Below are 7,662 nucleotides of genomic sequence, written 5' to 3'. Positions count from 1 at the left end.
ACCCAATGCAACCGTGTTTGTAGTTCCAGTTGTACCATGCTCATACTATTAACTAAAAAATAGAAAATCTCAGTTAGCATCTTTTTTATTTGCAATGTAAACCTTACAACAAAATTTGCAATGTAAACCTTACAATAAAGTTTGCGATATAAACCTTACAACAAATAGTGCGGCCGTGGCGCAGTGGTTGGAGCGCTTGCTTTACAAGCAGGATATCCAGGTTCAAAACGAGCTCTGGAATTATTTTCACGTCACGGTAAGGAAGGAGGCGTAAACTTCCTGGTTAAATGCACTTCCGCGGTGCTCTGTGACAAGACCGTTAGGACTTCTTGGGGCACCTGAAAAAAAAAAAAAAGTTTAATTTTAGAACTTATTTAGCTATAGTTTAATAAACAGATAGTGTTGCACCGTTTGTTTTACAGTTAATGTCATTCCCATTAAAATCATCAGTCTTAAGATTAGACAAGAACAAGTTTATCACTGATACTTCTGCCACCAACTCTTTACAGAAATAAAACTTTTTTCTGTATCTCAACGAATGTATATTAAAGCGACTTGTTTCATACGCTCAGGAACATCACAGCGATTATATGTAAGTATTTTAACTTAATTTAGCCTCATCACAATATTCTTCTCACTCAAAAATTTTTTGGAACAAGGCACAAAAAATATCAATGGCAACAAAATACATTAACCCAGCAAACGTGACGTGACAAGCTTCCTATTAAAAAATAAAAGCATACATTGCTGGACTACCATCAATGTACATCAATGTACATTGATTTAATACATATTAAAGTTTGGTGTAATAGCAGGATAAACAATTTAAATATAAAAACCATTTCTCTAGAAAAAAAAATCTTGACAAATATTGCAAATAATCAGCAAAAAGAATTAATAAGGAAAAAACCTTGTGATGAACCTTGTTATGGAAAAGGTCAGAAAAAAAGAGATGAGTGGAAACGAACAATAAAACTCCTAAACTTTTAGAACAAGAATAAAACTTTTGACCTCGTTAAAAATCTGCGAGGAGAGAAAAATGAACTACGAGGGAAACAAAGCGCGAGGAACGGAGAAACAAAGTGGAGAGACGACCAATAGAGAAAAACAATCGAGAATCGCAAAAATATTACGAAAAGGAATTAAAAGGCTATGTATTACGGAAAGAAACTAAAAAACTACTTTGTGAAAGTGAGAATGGTGATATTAAATATAAATTTTGGAAATAATTAAAAGCTAAACCGTTGATAACTCTAAAATACACTTGCTCTGTGACACGTTTTTGGATTTTTCAAAAGTGAAAATAAAATTAGAATTCCGTACATAATTATTCGAAGCATTATTTACATTAAGAAAAAAAATTTTTTACTTATTAAAAGAAGCAAAAAAAAAAAATCGTTTTAATGGTTTAACGTTGTGGTGAAAATTTGTTTAGACAAAACATTTAATCTTAAACAATTTAAATATTTCAAATTTTTAGACTCCTCATATTATATTAATTTCGCCAAAAAGACAAATTAAAGGGGTGGAGAAATTATTGTTTATGCAAAAGAAAATATTGAACATTAGGTTAGAAATGGAAAGATAACAGATTTTAATCTCCTTTTTTGAAAGGGGTTTAAATTTCATATGTTTATTATGTCCGTATACTGAGTGGTTTTTATAAGATCAAGTTTAAAATCAGTTGATAAATATAGATTTAGTATAGAGCTGTGTACGAAAAAATTTTTAACGCATTTTGCAAGTTTTCATAACATTTTAAAACTTTTTATAACATTACGCTAATTTACACAAATTTACTAACAAGAAAATATAGGGTATCATTTATAAGTTATGTAGCTAGTTACCTTAAATGATTGATAGTGACTTTTAATAAATCTTAGTGAAAATATTAACTTTTAATAATGTTCAGGGATCACAACAGCTTTTTTGGTGCTGTGATCCCTGAACTTTCAGACATCAAATGAGAACACTTTGTAAAAAAGTTGCTGTGATTGGTGCTTTGAAACAAAGACACCCCAAAACTTGTGCCCCAAAGAATTTTATTTTCCATGGGTTGCATACATGATGGGATGCAACAAGGCAGAGGCAATTTTTTGCGTAAGAGTGTCAATAGCTGTTATATCCAAAGTTTAAGCGATGAGTGCAGTACAAAGAAAGTGTTGAAACTTTTTTTTTAAACCAAAAAATTTTTGGCGTATGTACAATTGCTTTTGTCAATGTAAGCGAAATTTGGTTCACTCTCAAACATCTCACTAGTTATTTTAAATGTTCAACAACTTTTAAAAACATTAGAATATTCCAAACTGTAATCAGTTGCTCGCTTCTAGCAGATATTGCTTTTTATATATAAGACGTTTAGGAGTTTTTTGAAATACAATCTTATTAGCAATTTTATTTTTTAAGATTTGAGTACGTCCAACGACGTACAGACATCCCCGGTTTCGTCTTTTCAATTCTCAAAAGTCCTTTTACTTTAAAGTAAATTATTTAATAGTTAGATAATTTGTTTACTTTAAAATAATAATAACAACAATAATAAAAATGATAAGTTATATATATGTATATATATAACTTATTATTACTATTATTAATTTAGAATGAAATAAAAAAGAAAAAAAACAAACAGGAGTAAAGCTGAATGCAAAACAGAAACTTGATTGTTACCTCTCGACATTCTTGATAGACTTTTTTAATAGTCATCAAGTGCTTTTGACAAAAATCTGCGATTTTTTGTTTTTCTATTTAATGTTTGTCAACTTTCACAGGAAGAAAGCGGCATACTTAGGAACTTTCCACTTCTGAAACATTTTATTTGCTTTTGTTGGTTTTATTTGATTACTTTTCTCAAGAAAAGATTTACATTTGGCAATGCTAGATGTAGATATTATTATTTTTTATACATTGACTACACGCTTACGTAGAACATAGACTATAGAACATAGACTATCTAACAGTTATTATATATAATCATTTTATGCATATATAATTACATTTGTACAGACGTTTAAAGACATTTACATACTCGCTTTAAACAAAAAGTATAAGAAAAGTCTGAAAAAAGACTTAATAATCAAAGTATAAATATTTTACATATAAAAGAGCAGAGCATCCAGTATTTTTTAATATTTAAGTAACTTTCAAATAAGTTCTAAATTTAAGTTCTAATCCTTTGCATATTCATACCAATGCCATATAGAAGTGTTTTGGCAAATATTGCGTTAATTAGAGTCTGAAAACAAAACTTGAGTTGAGAATAGTAAAAAACATACTTTGTCAACTTGTTGCTCTAACGTTTGGGGCAGTTTATATATATATATATATATATATATATATATATATATATATATATATATATATATATATATATATATATATATATATATATATATATATAATTAATTAGTAAAAAACACTTATCTAACTTTTATCTTCGACTTGATGTTTCACCATTGCTGGATCATCAGGAAGAGTTCCTGATGATCCAGCAACTCCAGAACTCTTCCTGATGATCCAGCAATGGTGAAACATCAAGTCGAAGATAAAAGTTAGATAAGTGTTTTTTACTAATTAATTATTGCTCTTTAAGAACATTGAGCACTCTATTTGTAAAATACACTAGCATAATTTACATATATATATATATATATTATATATATATATATATATATATATATATATATATATATATATATATATATATATATATATATATATATATATATATATATATATATATAAAGGGGAAAGGCGCCTATGATGGCATACCAGTCTTATTTTTATAAATTGGTTATGGCAAAAAAGTGATTAGACCAACATGTCTATACTGACTTTACATTAATTTTTGTAAAAATACGTCCCTGATGCACAAATTTTGTTTTTATAATCAGCAAAAATCGATTTTGGGATGTGCTGTTGAATTTTTAATCCCTTTAAATATTTAAGATTGTGATTTTATTATCAACTGTGCAGAAATAAAATTTTCATGCATTTTATTTCCAAGTTTTGTGCATTTAGTAGAATACTTATTTTAATTTTATCTTTTGAACAAGGCAGACATAGCTTGTTTAAATGAAAGTGATGACTTCTTCCTATGATGGCATACTGACGAGTTAGGTGTGTTGCAATATTGACGAGTTGAGAAAACTTTTTTTCTTTCATTAAAACAACATATTTGTTAGTGAAGTAAAAAGGAACTTTTACTTCACTAAAAAAATTTTGGTTCAAAAAACACATAAAAAATAAAAATAACTAATATGAAAATAAAACTGAATAAAACTCTTGTGGTAATTATTGTTCTACATGTAACAAAGAATGTATCCATATCAAAACTTTTGTTCATGGTCTACAGGATACTGAATAATGAAGCTTCATAGTTAAGTATGCCATCATAGGTGCACCATACAAATATATATATATATATATATATATATATATATATATATATATATATATATATATATATATATATATATATATATATATATCAGGGGCGGATCCAGCTTTTTTTGGTCTTTGAAATAGTTAACTTCCAGACATGGAGCTAACTCCAAACATTTATATGTTTTACACTTATGTCAAATAAGGATGCTTTGGGAAAACCCCCTCAAATTGCGGGGGTTTTAAACTTTATATGGTCATAATTTTTGAACGATAAAATATTTTACTATGAAATTAAAATTTATCTATGAATATAAATCTAGTTGAAAATAGTACAAAAAATGTTTCATCTACATGTTGCTCTCACGTTAGAGGCATGAACGGGGCAAAAATTTAGGGACTATTTTGTTTCCAAGCTCCAATCATCACATTTTTTCCCAAAGCATCCTTATTTGACATAAGTGTAAAACATATAAATGTTTGGAGTTTGCTCTACGTCTGGAAGTTAGCTCAAAGACTAAAAAATGCTGGATCCGCTCTCTATATATATTTATATACTCAAAATCATAACTCAAAATTATTCGGCGTATGAAAGTTATAATCATATTAAGTTTTTGAACCTTTTTAAAACCAGAATTTACATGGGTATATTTCAAAACGAGGGGGTAAATTTACATGAGTATATTTTCTAAAAATGATTATATTTTTTAATGAAATTTTAAATCCTTTAATAAATTTGATTTCCCTCACATTTCCGCAGGTGGTGTCTAAATTTTATATATTTTTGTTCCTCTTTGTTAGTATTCTGAAAAGTATCACTCGCTTTGAACAAAAAGTATAGGAACAAAATAAAAACCTTAAAAAAAAACTTGAAAGTAAAGAAAACAAATTTTTTTAAGCACTTTAGTACTTTAAACATAGAAAAGAATAGTTAATAGTTATATAAATATAGAATAAATATCAAATAGAATTAGTTTAAAAGGTTTTATATCTACATTCAATAGATAATTGAATGATGCAGCATATTGCAGGAAAAAAATAATTTGTACCTTAGTGGAGTTTAGAAAGTTTTGAGATGAAAAAATGGCAATATTGATCATTACTCAGCAAAATGACTCTTCTAAAATGGGCAGTCGTCTCTTACCTTTATAAATAATTCGGCGCTATTTAAAGCTGCAGTTAAAACTTTGTTAAAAAAGATAAATGGATGCTTTTAAAACGTTTTAAAATTATTTATATTGAAACGTTATTATGTAAACATCCAGTTTAAGAGTTTAAAAGAATAGGATTAGCAGTTTGAAAATATGAGATTAGATAAAACATGTTAAATAAATAAATAAGTATTAACACAATTGTAAATAAATAAATATATTATAACATATTAAACACAAATTTAAATAATTATAACATAATAAATGTAATAAAAGTTTTGTCAGATCAAAAACTATTTTAATTAAATAATTTTCAATAACGAAGTTTACCTTTTTTTAAAAAAAAAAATACCGGCAAAAAATTTCTTTAACAAAAGCCTTATTATTTATATTTGGTTAAGTTATTAAGAATAAATTGGTCACGCCTAAATGACCTTTAAAATGCTATTCTATCTCGTCTGAAGTTCACCGCGTATGCTCTTATTCAAAACCTCAAAACTGCTAAAAAGTTGTCATTCAATGAGAAAATAATGATTTAAGTACCTTAAGAATTTTGTCTTCTTATTTGATTCTTTTTAAAAAAACGCACTTCCTCTTCCCTTTATTTGTAGCTATCATAAATTTCTGAAATGATGACTTGATAACTCAATTTTATATTTCATCAAAGTTCAGGGGTTAACCACAAAACTTTGCATTTTCTGAATTCTTTGAGCTAAAACAAGTAAACTGGGTATTCCACGATTTACTGTTAAGTAAACCATTTGAATACAATGAGGCATTTGTATGCAAAGGATTTTGTTGCAAAACAAAGCATTTAGTTTCAGTAAAGTGTTTTACTGTTTTGCGCAGTTAAACCGCTTCATAAACTAGGGTTTTAAGCAGATATAGGAGATCTTTGAGTGTCAACATTTTTTACAGCGATGGCTTCTTTTTTGAGTTATAAATTCTTTGAAAAGTTACAATTTTTTACTTTTGCGAATCAGATCTTAAAATATTGAAACAAGTTTTAAAAATCTAAACAACAAAATCTTTGTAATTAAAGCGATATCTCCTCTCCAAACAAAACGTCATTAGATACACAATAAAAAATGCTTTTAAAACAGATATCTACGCACAATTAAACGAAATATAAACGTTTGCCTAATATAAGAAATACTTAAGAATGTGAAGTGCAACCGCAAGTTTGTCTACGCAAATAAAATTGCGCGAAATCTGCAATTAAGGTGTTTTTTTTAACCACAACTTTGTTTACTTGGAATTTTAAAATAATAATTGGTCCACGTCATGAGGATATTTTTGATGTTGTTTTTATCTTTAGTTTGATTACGTTTTTTCAAAAATATTTGTTGGTTTTTAAATGAATTTTAAATTTTTATTAAAAAAAAGTTTTAAAGAACAAGACTTCATTATCTGTAGAGAGTGAAGAATAAATACTTAAAAAATGTAAAATTCGAACATGTGAGGGATAAAATTTTGATTGACGTACCTCTATTATTCTTTTAACAATTGGTTTTTGTCTCGTTTTAGGAATATGTTATAACAACGAAAAAGTACACATTTTTAAAACGATTCTAATTTTCTGAACAATATTGTTTTATTTGGATTCAAGCAGTTGTAAGAAGAGGAACATGATTAACATTTTGTAAAACACTAACAACTGAGTAAGTGTTTAAAATTGTTAAAGTATTTTTAACTGGTGTAAATATATTCGGAACAAAAACATTTTACCGGACGTCAACCGCAATATTGCACACTTGAAAAGATTATGAATTAATATATAGACATTAAAAAACACATTACTGCTTTATACTTTAAAATAGAATAAAAAAACACTAATATTTGGTTATTGAATAATTAACACTGATTAATAAAAAATAACTACAGTTGAAACTGCGAATACATTTAGTACATTGAAATCGTCTTTTCATTTAATTATATGGTGAATGCTCAATTGATAAAAGCCAAAAGAGAAACATTTCTACAAGACAAAATTTTTGCTTTAATGCGGTTTTACGAACTGACATTCGCTTGTTTGCGTAGTTAAATTGATTTTTAACAGTGTTTTAAGAACGTCTGCTTCCCGGTGTGTTTATAATAGCAGCGGTTATCTTGCAAGGAAATTCATTATTTT

The sequence above is a fragment of the Hydra vulgaris genome, chromosome 03 (genome assembly GCF_038396675.1).
Source record: "Hydra vulgaris chromosome 03, alternate assembly HydraT2T_AEP".
In the NCBI taxonomy this organism is placed as follows: Eukaryota; Metazoa; Cnidaria; class Hydrozoa; order Anthoathecata; family Hydridae; genus Hydra; species Hydra vulgaris.
The sequence above is the reverse complement of the archived record's forward strand: the minus strand, read 5'-3'. Positions refer to the sequence as shown.